The sequence below is a fragment of the Electrona antarctica genome (genome assembly GCF_951216825.1).
Source record: "Electrona antarctica genome assembly, chromosome: 22".
NCBI lineage: Eukaryota > Metazoa > Chordata > Actinopteri > Myctophiformes > Myctophidae > Electrona > Electrona antarctica.
Genome location: NC_136805.1, coordinates 14,615,485 through 14,629,392, shown reverse-complemented (window position 1 = coordinate 14,629,392; position 13,908 = coordinate 14,615,485). Strand labels below are relative to the sequence as shown.

Here is a 13,908-nt window from a genome sequence, read left to right as displayed (position 1 = left end):
CCTCACCCTCAACTCGTCTATTTTGTTCTTGATCGATTTGCTAGCTTAATTCTTTAGAGTGGCACTCAATGTGGTTCTAAGTAACTATAACCCCAATGGCAGCAGAGGTGGGTTGGGCCATGATACTGTACCTTTCATGTTCCTCCCAGTCACATGATGCATTTTCTACTTGATCCTACCTAAACCTTGATCATCAGACTAAACCTTTCATTTGAGGCAGCTTTCCGTCAAAACACAATGACTGACAAATTGTTTGTTCTGCTTCTTCTTAGAACAGTGTGTAAGTATATCTTCCATTTTGCTCTACTGTAAGACCCATATTTAGATCAAAATATTAAACACTATACTGAACTGCATTTTATGTATTATTCAAAGGCTCATTATGTCTTTTGATTTTCATTTAATTGATTTATTTTTCAACTTAGTTTTGTTTCTTTTTTTTTGCATTTATTTTTAAACCGATAATTCTCATTTTTTCTCTATTTTGTATTTGCTGTGTCTCGGGACAACCATTGTTCTGCTACCTGATCTTCAGTCACGACACAGATTCCCCAGCAGATCCCTTTGAGAATTGTCAAAATCAGTGAAACCATCACCTTACGATGCCCGGGAATGAATGGAGGAACTCGTTATCGTTACTGGTATAAGCAATGTCTTGGACATATGCCCCAACACATTTCTTCTTCAGCATATGGCCAAACAGTCTTTCATGGACAGTTTAACAACTCACGCTTCATTGTGAACGAAAGCAATGCTCAAAACAATCTAACAATCAGAAATGTCAATAAAGATGATGAAGCAACATACTTCTGTCAACATGGATCATCATTTTCTTGGGAATATGACATCGGCACATATTTGGTTGTAAATGGTACAGTATGTCACATTCAGTCTCTATAGGCCTATATCGGTCTTCTTCTGATACTTTTACCACTTATCTGCCTTAAATTGTACTGTTGACATAATGAACAATGATTACATACATAGGCCTATTGTGTCTTGTCAGTCCAGGTGATTGTATATTATTCTATTGCATTCACAGAGTCTCACCACGAGAGGTCGATCCACCAGACCTTGGTCCCACTCGGAGACAGGGTGACCCTCAAGTGCTGGATTATGTCTGGGAGTAGAGAAGACGGTGCCCAGTGTATTGGAGGACAATCAGGACACAATGTGTTCTGGTTCCGAAATGAGTCCCATCCTGGCATGGTTTCATCTCACTGGAACAGGAGTAGAGGATGTGAAACCGAGGCTGGTTCTGCTCCACAGAGATGTGTCTACAGTCTCTACAAGGACAGTGTCCTCTCCTCTGATGCTGGGATGTACTACTGTGCTGTGGCTGCATGTGGAGAGATACTCTTTGGCAAAGGAGTTAAGCTGGAAATAAGTAGGATATGCATTTGTTTTCAGGCTATTAAACTAAACTACAACTATAACTAAAATTAATATATATATATAACAGTAGTGATGGAGCTATGTGATAAACATTCAAGAAAAAAGACTATGCCTGGCTATACCTGCACACTGTAAAATGTATTTATTGTATAAAAAAGAAGATATACAAATTGTATCTTTTTTTATATATATAAAAGCTATCTATAAATAAACAATATCAAAGTGCAACAAAAGGAGAAACATGTATTCAGCTGAAGGGAATTAAGAAACATGATACAAACACTGACATTACGGTATAGGTTCTGCATTTAAATAATTCACCATATGAAGAGATTTAAATTTGTAGTTCCAGGCTTGAAAGTTGAACGCAATTTAAAAAGACAGTAATTGAATTAATCTTGTATTGTTAATTTGTTTCATAAGACAATCTATTATGATATGGTATTATACATATTCATGTTATGTATAGTTGTAAATATATGTAAATATATTTAACTGTTAACAGTTTTGATAGATTGTTTTCTCTCTGATTCCAGGTCAGAAGTTGGATCCTCATGTCATTGTCCTGGTCGTACTGGTGTTACTACTGGCATGCTGTGTGATCGCGATTGTTGTTCTTATTTACACCAGAACTCAAAAAAATGTTTGTGAACATTGCCACGGTAAAATAGATTCCTTTCATTCCTATTATTCATTATAATCCATTATGTATATATATATATTGCTTATTTTTTTTAATCCATTATTTGTAAAGTCACAATGGGTAATCTCCAACACATTATTCCTAAAGTATATTTCATGATATTAACCAAAAGTAAGTCGCAACAGACTTTTGGGTCCCAACTTCAGAAACACTGAATTATAAAGGTTTCTGCTTTTACTTGTAGGAACACTGAACCCTTTGTCTCATCTTGGTCATGACCAGACAGCTGTCCATCAGTCAAGTGAACAGGTAGGCCTAATGATTTTTCAAGTAACCAAATCCAGTATACAAGTAAATACTGTTTGGCAATAGTCAGGCAGGAAATTGACATGATAGTTCAGTTGGTGATCCAAGCATGAAATTTGGCACAGATGAGCTTCATAACACCCTACTGTAATTGATAATCAACCTTGGGCCACCAGAATTCCAACATTTTCAAAATTGCCGCCTGATTAAAAAATAGCTCCACCTCGTTCCATGTGTATATATATATGGGGCAAAATGGAACGAGGCGTGATCTGGGCTGGGGTAAAATACGACTAGCCTGTCTTCCCACCCGGTCTCGTCTCTTGCCGTTCGGCTCGGTAACCCCAGCTGGGGGTTGACGCACGGCCAAAAACAAGCACTCCTCATTCCACTTTTCCCACATGAACTGGTTTCCTACATGAACTGAACACACTCACACTATATATAACCTAACCTATATAAACACCGACTGCCTGCTTACCAATCCAGTTTTTTATTGATACATGTACACTTGTCAGATCTCATAATTGGTTTCATCAATGCACTGGTGGGATGGTTGTCTTACAACAGCCCACCCAGTAGTTCAGAAAACTCGCCTACAATGATACCAACGCAGTCAAAGCTTTCATACTTGTTGTTTATTATATGTTCTTCTCCCTGACTGCGAGTACTCAGGCATCGTGTAGGCCAGGGTTATGGTCAGTCAAGAATCAATACCGTTGTATCTGTCTTTATTCATTCAAATGGAATGATTTAATCACGACTCTGACACGACTAAAGTGATTCTGATCTCTGGTATACATTTTGTATTCCCCCAGGATGATGATGATGCTGTTAAAGAAGTGAACTATGCAGCATTGGACTTCCCTGCGAGGAAAGCTAAAGGAAAGAAAAAAATTAAGAAGAGAGAATTGAACTCTGAGTGTATATACTCTGGTGTGAGATTAGACTGGCAGTGAAGCACTTCAAAATGGTCAGCTATCACACGTAACATTACCGGTAGATTAGATTACATGACCTTACAAGTCTGTGTGTATTTTTATGCTCATGTCCTGGTTTCTCCTCCCTATTGGCCCGACGCCTTATTCTGTTCAATTGGAAATCAGCTATTCCCCCATCACATCGACGCTGGGTGCCTGGGTCGGAGATGTGATGGCACACCTAAAACTTGAGAAGCTCAAATATTCCACCAGGGGCTCCGCCCAGAAATTCTATAAGGTTTGGCAGCCATTTTTGGACTATTTTAAACAAAAATACCCAGCTGAGGATGTTCAGGTGTAGGACAGCTGTCTAATAGTTTATTTATTCTTGTATAGCAAGTGACGGTCTGTTTAAGAACATTGTAATGTGATGCAATATGATATAACCTTATTACCTTTATATTTTTATTTTACTTTATTTTATTGTGTGTCTGTTTTGGTCCTGTATTTCAGTCTTTTTTTATTTACTTATTTTTCTCAAGGCGTTCTTAATGTATTGTATGCTTATGTGTAGTCTAGTGGTGTATATACAGTATGTATGTTGGTATGTCTTGTGTGTAGGAAAAACAATAAAAACAATTTAATAATAATAATGTCCTGGTGTCATTATTAAATAGCCTCCAAGTTCAAGCTCCAGGCAACTCTTGGATTGAAACAAAGATATTTATTGAGTATAAATATCTATGTATATTGTTTATATAATGTATATTTTGGCATCAAGGTGCTGTCTCAATTCATTCATTGCCTGTATGCATGAAAATATGTATAATAAATAATATGCCAAATAGATATTACAGGGAATGAAATAGCAATAACTATTATATCTATCTTAAAAACTGTTTTAATTGCATTTAATTGTTTCCTTTTGCACTTTGTCTTACACTGAATGTTTTATGTAAAGCACTTTGAATTGCCTTGTTGAAATGTGCTGTACAAACAACAATTGCCTTGCTATGACACTGTCATGATAATTGCATTCTATTCAATCTATTATTTGTAGAGTAGTTCCGGACAGCTATTGTATTTGAGATAATACATACATTTATGATACAGTACACACAGTACATTGTGGTTAGAGTGTCCGCCCTGAGACTGGGAGGTCGGGGTTCGATCCCCGGCCGGGTCATACCAAAGACTCTAAAAATGGGACCCAGTGCATCCCTGCTTGACACTCAGCATCAAGGGTTGGATTGGGGGTAAGTCCCTGCGACATACTAGCGTCATGTCCAGGGGGTGTACTTGTACATCAAGCTGCCTCACGCTACAGAAACAGGAGATAGGCTCCTGCCCTATGGGCCTCATGGCTCGGCAAGGCTACTTACTTACACACAGTACATACCTAGTACAGTACGTATGTCATCAGGACAGACAATCTGTCCATCCTGATGACGGTCTAACGACAGAAACGTTGAATTAAAAAAGAGCAACATTTTTTGCAAGTTTCCGACAGTGTGTGCATGGGTCCTTTTCTTTGTTTTTCAAAGATACACATTTATTATACACTTTTGTCCTACGCACCTGTCACCATAACCTTTTGAGGTGTGCCTCGAAAAACAAATGCAAAACAAGACATTGCACTACAGGATATAAGTTGCTAAACATGTTCTTTTGTCTTCTTGTGTGAGAGCTACAATATGTGGTATAGTTTCCATGTCAATGCTTTGCAGGAAACAAGAAAGCCACATAGCAGCAGCTCTCAGAATTACGTAGTTTGTGGTTGGCCATACGCCCATACCACTGCCTCTGACTGTTTGACAGACGACCAAGACTACTAATGCTGGTGTGAACAGGATATGTAGCTCGGTGCATTTTTAGAGGCATAGAATGGGCTAATTTTAGTTAAGTGTGGTTAGTGCCTTACTTGAAGCCGGCTGTGAGATTTTGCAAGTAGCCTACAATACAATGTTCATAAAATGATTGTAGATCTCTCACAAGATGGTAACAATAAGTATTGCTACCATCTTGTGAGTGATGTACAATACAGAAGGCTACACATTGTACTGTACAAATATAATATTTTTTGCTAGTACATTGTTACACTGTTTAAAGTATTTTATGGATATTTATAGTAGTTTTTTCATGGACTATGCACGATGAAATGAATTAATTCAAACTGACAGAGTTTGAGGAAGAGGCAGAGATAAATGCCCCCCCCCTGTGTGTGTGCGTGCGAGTGTGCGAACCTATCCTTTCTTACATGTGCATGGTTGTGTGCATAACTGTCTCCTCCTTTCACCTTAGGTGACTGAAGAAGTTTGATATGAGGCCCCAAGGTCCTACAGGTCTTCTACAGAGGCACCATAACTGTACTGCCCTCAACCGCAAAGCAAAGCAGAGGGTCATGCAGACAGCATGTATGAGCTTAAACCCCATCCAGGAATTAGCCTTCTACAGCCAGTGATTCTCAAACATTTTCATGTTTCAAGGACCCCCACAATTATATGTATTTGGTTGCAGATCCCCATCTCAAAAATATTTTGTTGCGGGGACCTCTAGAAGCTAATGTTCACGATTTATTAAAATGAGTTCATAGCCAAAGTATAAAATATGTGCAACGCTATATAATGTTTTACAGTAAACACCACTAGACTACACATAAGCATACAATACATTAAGAACGCCTTGAGAAAAATAAGTAAATAAAAAAAGACCAGTCACACATAGCCAGCATTGTTCATACAGTAGGTCACATTCTATTCAACTGGTATAACAGCACAAGGTGGTACATTTCAAAATGTTAGCCTTTCTTTCATTGTCAATATCAAACGATATTTGTATAGTATTACTGCAATTGTTAACATTTCAGTTTTGTGCGCATGAACAACCGTTCTCTGTGATGGTGTCAATTTGAGCTGCTGTTTTGACAGTTGAGTGTACGGAATTTAATACAATATATAAATGTTTTAATACATTCAAAAGTCCAAAGTTGCACCTTGCTTATAAAATGGTCTAACCTCCAAATCTCTTATTTAGGCCTACTTTGGCTAATGTTGTAATGTTGACTGCTACTTAACAGTCCTGACAGAATCATCAACTCACAGTATTTTTGGTGTATCATACTGCCTCCATGTGGACAGAATAGGGCATTACATCATCAAAATAGGACATGTAGGCCCCAGGCAGATACGGCCTTTGCCGCATGTTTCCCCCCCGATCACTCTCCCCATTTCCTGTCAGACTACTTTCATCATATCAATAAAGGCAGAAAAAGACAAAACAATATCTTTAGAAAATTAAAATAAAGAACATGTATGCAGGTGGAGTGCTGTCTCTGGCACAGTTTTTCCTTTCTATCATTAGAAAGTGGGTGTTGTTAAACAATGAAAAAAACAACAACCTCTGGTCAGAATGGGACAGATTTATTTTGGGGAGGTTAGGCCGAGGGTTTGAGTACCGTATGCAGATTGTAGTGTAGGTCCTCCTGAGCTTGGACGGTGTTTCTAGGGAGAGACTGGGTGGGGGAACCTCCACCTGAGAATGGCCCCGTCAGCACTGGTGGTGACCAGCGTGCGGTTGTTGGTGCAGATCTTGACACTGGTGATGCTGCCGCTGTGGCCGACGCCCACATGGGTCACCTCGCCATCCATGTAGTTCCACACCTTCACCAGCTGGTCGTCTCCACCTGGACGTGACGGACGTAGAGGAGACAAGAACCATTACAAAGGGTGCAGCAGTTACTCAAACATCACTGATCTAGAATCTTAACCTTGTGGTCCTTATTTTTTTAGATGTCTCTGATCTAGGATCATGCTCCTTACTATTGGTTGATAGTAATTAATTGGCTATGATTGACTTAGACAATTTTTGGTCCTGGGTAGCCACGGCCAACAGTGGTGTAGATCTGTGCTCCAAGGAGCATACTTTTCTAGTTTCATATGTTTTTAATGCAATCACGTTTTGAGTGAGTGAGTGAGAATGTTAATTATTAGTATTGTGTAACATCAACAAGAACAATTGATGATGTTATTATTTGCCATACCTGTGACAAAATGCTGCCCATCTTGTGAGATGTGCATTCCATTGATGGCTCCAGACTGGGAGCCCTCGAGCTCTCTGATGGCCGAGCCATCATACACCTCCCAGTAACCAATCTGAGCAGAGACAAATGACATACATACTACATTAAAACCACAAATCCTGTCAGTAAATTAAATGACTAGTGTTTTGTAACCACTGCTATATGTTATGTGTCTTAACCACAAGGCCATTGGCACACAATCTTAACCAACAGCGAATGAGTAATTGATCAAAGACTTTATATAATTAAGAGTTACCCTCTCTCAGAATTAAGAGTACAATAATCACCAATACAGATGTGAACATTTCTTTAATGTATCTTACCAAAGCTTTAAGCAATGATGCCTCCGTATTATTATGCTGTTGTTCTATTTTTTCCTAATTGGTTTCTATTCAGGTGAGTTTCTGTCATTCATCTGTATCCCTAAACCAAAACATTATTGCATTTAGTATGCTTATTATGCCTCTATATGCAAATGAGCAGGCCTATGGTCAGAGAGGTCAGAGGTCATCTTGTCATGTACACAGTTTTCTGCTCTGAATGACAGTTATTGTCCCTGGAGGTTTGCAGTTGACGATGCACGGAGCCTCTCAAAATGAAATTATTGGTTGAAGTGAATTATTGCGCAGGCAGAAAGTCATAAACAACATCACAATACCATGCATCAGGCAAGTTCCTTTTCTTGTTATGTAAAAGACTAAACTAATTACAGCTACAACCCTGAAATGAGTGGACGATAAGGATCATTGCTATTTTTGGGGGAGTAAACATTTATGGAACATTTTAGGAAAAATGTCGCTTAGTGACATGCCCAATATAGGGTTAATGTGGAGACCTCTCACTGTCACAGCTTCTCGCCAGGGCCAGGGCTCAGTGTGATCAATCCGTTTCAAAAGCCCTGACATCTCTCTAGAATAGGTTATATCTGGTTCTGAATCGTACCTTCCTGTCTGTGCCACTGGTGATGATCTGGAATTCTTCTGGGTGGTAGCACACACATCTGAACAGCGTGTTGGCCAGCACCATCTGATTCCTCACAAACCGCCTGTGGTAGTAGGAGACACAGGGAACAGAGAAGCAGAGTAGACAACAAGAGTTATTATAGTAGGAAGAAGTTGTGCATGTGGGCAAAACACAAGCCAAAAAACAGTATGAATCATAGAAAATCACATAAAACATTGAAACATAAATGTGCACTGCTTTTGGTCATTCGGGCTACAAAAATTACATATTATTGGAAGTCCATGTTATTATATTTATGGTGGGATTTGCATCCAGAAAATGGTGCGTGCGTGCGTGCATGTATGCACGCTGAGGTACACTTCCAAGTGCATACGTGCCGTGTGTGCATTTGGATACTCACACTAAGTCCCAAATGATGCAGGCGCCGTCAGAGCTGGCCGTGACGCACTCCGTGTCGTCGCTCTTGATCTTGATGGAGTTGACGGCAGCCTTGTGCTCCTTCATGGTCTCCTGCAGCCGATGGCGGCCCTGCAGGAGCTCCCACACGCGCACCTGCAGCATGAAGGAACTTTTTCATTTGCATAATAAATGTATGCCTATATTCCGCAATTTCTGCACTGATCAAATTCCAAGGAATAAATGTTTATTCTACTTTTTATTCTACTCAAAGCATAGCATATGTGTGCATTAAATATTGTCATATTAATTTAGAATATGTTTTATTTTCCCTTGATTATATCTTGTAACATATTGCTTTATGTGGAGAATTGCTACTCATAAGAAGAAGCTTTTTTGAAATATGTATTTTTGCCATGACACCTGCTACTGACCTGTCCCTCTCCCCCACCGCTGATGATCCTCCTGCAGTCCCTGGTGGCTGCGATGGCAGTCACACCCATGCTGTGTGCGTTGTGGATGACTAGCATGACCCGGCCACTCTCCGGAGCAAACACCTTGATGTTGCCATCGTTCTACGCTAGGGGCGTACACAGAGACAGTCAGGTCACCCGTTATGGATTGGAGATGTTGTGTTGCTTTTTCAACTATGCTTTTGTTCCTCAAGCACTCAGCACCATTACGATTTATGAAAAGGTAGATTGGCATTATAGGGTTTTGTATCTCGGTCAATGGTTATTGACAAATACAAAAATACATGATCTACCACTCTACAACAGTTGAAAACTATATGAATAGATAAACTCTATAGGATGTTCTGGTGCTTCTGGGGACAATAGAACATCTGAACACATTATTCTGCAAATGAGGTACCAACACTGGCAGTGGAGGTCGACATCAAAACAGTGTGACCAATACTTTGAAAAAGTATTGTGTTATAATAATCTGTTCTGAAGTGATATGCATTTTTGTGATGGTCTGTCCCATTTTGGCCAATTGGAATGAAAGGTTAATACGTTCTTCTGTGGGCCAGAACAACCAAACTTTCTATCATGTTGTGTGCAAACCCGTTCATAATTGCTCAATTCTACAAACACACAGATAGACGGACCAATATACAAACAAAGGGACAGAAAAATGGACAGGGGCGAACCTCCTTGACAGAGGAGATGAGTGACAGAGAATTGGGAAGGGGACTGTCTCTCACCACTGACTATGCTGGTTCCGTCCCTCATGATGTGCAGGGCATTACATGTCATGTTGGGCACGGTGATGCGTAGCAGCTCCTTGTAACTGCTTGTGTGCCACACCCGGATGTCTTCGTGGGAACAAGTGGCAAACATCTCTGACATTCCACTGGAAGGCAAGCTCAATTTGAAACCTGGATTGACAAGAACATGAGTACACTGACCCCTAGTGAAGAAAGTTGAATACTGGACTAATGTAGTTCTCCCCGCAACCTCCCACATGGTGGTCCCAGTTCTAATTTGATTATTTGTGTGCGTGTGTATGTGTGTGTGTTTGTTGGGGGTGTCCTGAAATGGTTGAGAAACACTGCTCTACGGTTCCGTCTGCCACTCACAAAAGTATGTCCACGTCCCTGACAGCACTTCTGTGGCTGGACAAGATGAGTTCAGCCTTGAAGTCATCGTATGTGACACGGTAGACCTGAGCAGACTCTGTCCCAATGAACAACTGCTGCCCCTCTCCTCTCACAGCGATGGAGGTCACTGCTCCCTCCAGCTGGACTTGTCTGCCACAGGGTGATGAGAAAAGGAAAGGTGGATTAGTAATGTATTGCAAACAGGGAAGGAAACTCTTTTGATTCCACCTGCCAGAGTGTATGATCACACTACCTTAACCCACTTAGACCGGGAAATGGGAACCCCTTTGTATGTTTAATTGTTATACCTTTCAATCCGAGAACCCCTTTTTGTAACATTAGCTGTTGCTATATATATAGCAACATGAAAAACGTAATCATACTCGGGTCTAAATGCATTCATATCTAGCTTACAAGTCAAAGTGAAACTCTAGCAGCAGTTGGCAGGTGGTTATATAATATACAGTACATAGTATTATATGAGGGGAAAGGTTGCAGGACTCACTTGAGTGTTTTGAAGTTAGCTCCAGAGCACAGAGAAAGGAGACCGGCTCCAGAGCCCACTAGAATGTTCCCAGACCGCAGTAATGTGAGGACATTCACACCCTACACAATGAGAAACACAAGCATACTTGTTTTAAAGATAGAATCCAGAAAAGCTGCAGGTGGTCCTGTGCACATTGACTTCAATCAAATAAGAACAACGACTGTTAACAGCAGTCACATCATGTGGTTGTGGTCTGTGTCCTACCTGGCTATACTTGTGTTTAACGGGCCAGCAGCCATTCAGACGGCTGGTCTCCAGGTTAAATTTCATGATATCTCCGCTGGTCGTACCGCAGTAGAAGAACTGATTGTCCTCAGAGATCTGGACAAAGACAGGCGAGAGACACAGATTGACTGAGTATTCAGCTCAAGCAATAAACGTATTCTGTCACATCATTGAGGGTGCAGTTGCAGTACTATACTGTAGGTCATTATGAGAAAATTCAACATAAAACATGCACGTTGCAGTGTCAAATTCAGTGGGAAGAACCCATTACTGTAGTAACCATGACATGCTTTCTATGTATGCACTATGCAGGGGCACTGCTTATCTCCAATTTGCTATATTTTTTCTTAACTCTATATATGGTAACTTTAGCTAACTATCTACAGACAAAGTTGCAGGAGCCCTTCAGAGTAGCCATGCAGTGAATAAGATGGGGAACAAAATGCTGTGGATCGAACACCAATCTCTCACCTACCTCTATACATTTGACGATCCTTTTCAGCAGGCCCAACTGGCAGTCTGTGGGTCTGACCTTTCTGTTGTTCACATCCAGCTCCCACACTCGCACTGTGCCACTGCAACACAAAGAAACAGAATAACAGAATAACCTTAAGCAATTTCCAATGTGCAAAATACAATAGCTAAAATAGCAGGTCTACAAGCTGAGCTTGTACATTTGATTTATTTTTAGGTACATTCTTACTCACTCTCCAGCAGTGACAAAGACGCAGTCGTTAGTGTTGGAGTACTTTGTGGTGAGGCAGTGACCGGCGACGCGAAGCGGGGCTCCCACCGATGGCCTCCTTGGTCTCCACGTTCCACACCGCGATGCTGAAAACATATTCAGCAATGATCAGCATGCATTATGATTATGGCAAACAGCAAAACTACTCCTATTCCTAATAGTTGTATTATCATTACTACCTTTACTTCCACAGTATTACTACAACCAGAAGACACTGCAGTGCCAGTGACTTTAGCATTTTGTTACATTTACTGACATGCATTTCCACTAGAGGGCAGCATTCCATGTATTTTCAGGCACCCCAGCAAGTCCTTCTGTCCAGTAATTTCAAGGAACCCCATAACTCTGATATGAGAGTGTAGTACGGATCCGTATGGTTCCATTTGTACACTCTCGGGGTTACAGACCGGTAAAGGGTACATTTGGAACCCCCTCAAGATACCCTGAAGCCCTGGAGTCTGGACCCCACTTTGAGAACCATTGCAAATTCCTATGTTGATATTTAGTGAAGGAATTAAAGAAAGTATAATGATCATAATGTCATGTTTACCTGCCATCGTCCTGACCTCCAAGCGACACCAGGTACTTATCGCTGGGAGAGAAGGCCAGAGACTCCACCTTGGCTTTATGGAGCTGCATCCGGGCATGAACTGCTCGCTTTGTGAAGTCCCAGATGATTATGTCCGCCTAGAATTCAAAATATAATAATTCAAATAAATATAGCTGCAAACAGCTATAAGACGGGGTAAAGCCAAAAAGAAAAAGCTATATACGCAATATATACATTGAGCTATATAAACATTGATGACTGAAATTATTTGTAATAAATAAAAATCACCCTAATCCAATTCTACCCAAGCCCTAGGTCAGCCCGAACCTGCTCATTTCTGTGTGGTTGACATGGCCAGGGCCAGGGGCGTAACTAGATGTCAGAAGGCCCCGACACAGACTGGTCAGCGAGTGCCCCCGACAGAACGAATTGCGTGATGTATGGATAAAATGTGTATGAGTAATCTACAGAAATGTATTTTGCCAAAACCGGCCTCATGGTGGCGCTATAACAGGCCTTTGTGGAATATTTGGGGCAGAGGTTCGTCGTTGGCATCCAGGGAGTGTTTGTGCACAGTTTTGCATGGATCGGGCCAACGATTAGCTGGTAATGGACGGACGGACACACACGCGGACACACACACGGACACACACACGGACAGACAGGCGGACGGAGTGCAAAACATACTCTGTCCCCATGCCTTCGGCCTGGTGGAAACAATAATAATTACAGTGAACCCCGTAGTTCTAACAAATACATACATAATTAAAAAAAATAATGACAGTTAAAAGTTAAAATTTAAAAAGTTAAAATATATCAATTAGAAAAATACTATACATTTTAAGGTAAAGCAAGAGATAGTAGCCTATAGGCTATGCTATATAGTATATATACAGTCAAATATTAAAAGAGAAAAAGTCTAAACTAATTATAAAAAACATAAAACTCATGCATGGTTATAATATGGGACTAATTAAAACCTCAGAATATATACTTTAAATCTGTTCTATTCAGAAACGAAATGCTTTGCTTGTTGCAATAACTTCACATCTTCTTAGCAACCTAGACCATTCTCATCATGAGAATGGAACATGAGAATCTCATGTGATGCTCACCTTGAAGCCCATGAAGGTGACCTGTCCAGAGGCGATGTAGCGTCCACTTCTGGACACTGAGATACAGGACACGTTGTTTGTGTGTCCATGCAAGAAGTCCTGTTTCCCATCTTTGATTCGTCTCAGTATGACTGTACATCCTAGAGGATAGATCAGGTGCTCTCTGTCTGGGTGCACTTTCAGGCCAGAAAACACGTGTCCTGCAACAATAAAGTGTGTAAATAAATATTACAATCATGCACGGATTAGGGAAAATGCACACAATATCAATAGTTTATGATTAGCGAGGCAATAAAGCAGCAGTCACATGCTAGCTTGCGAGCCTACAGGTGTTGGAAACTTATATATTCTGCCTTCTTTTAAGTTATCTTTGAAACTTACCATTGAAGCCAATTACAGCCTCAATCAATCAATAAAATCTG

The 13,908-nt window shown here is 40.5% G+C and overlaps 1 protein-coding gene and 1 pseudogene across 2 annotated transcripts in view; both read right to left on the bottom strand.

The window, feature by feature from the left end:
• Positions 1-13,908, bottom strand: part of LOC306915255 (cilia- and flagella-associated protein 52-like) — an 87,607-nt gene that overhangs the window by 59,773 nt on the left and 13,926 nt on the right. The window lies entirely within an intron of this gene.
• LOC306914993 (cilia- and flagella-associated protein 52-like) lies at positions 6,034-13,870 on the bottom strand (annotated as a pseudogene). Its single transcript, XR_013792481.1, has 14 exons — positions 13,840-13,870; positions 13,487-13,686; positions 12,372-12,508; positions 11,784-11,907; positions 11,552-11,651; positions 11,056-11,172; positions 10,810-10,910; positions 10,284-10,454; positions 9,909-10,057; positions 9,136-9,281; positions 8,706-8,857; positions 8,285-8,387; positions 7,304-7,415; positions 6,034-6,946 (listed from the first exon to the last, which is right to left on the bottom strand). The product of XR_013792481.1 is annotated as a cilia- and flagella-associated protein 52-like (transcript).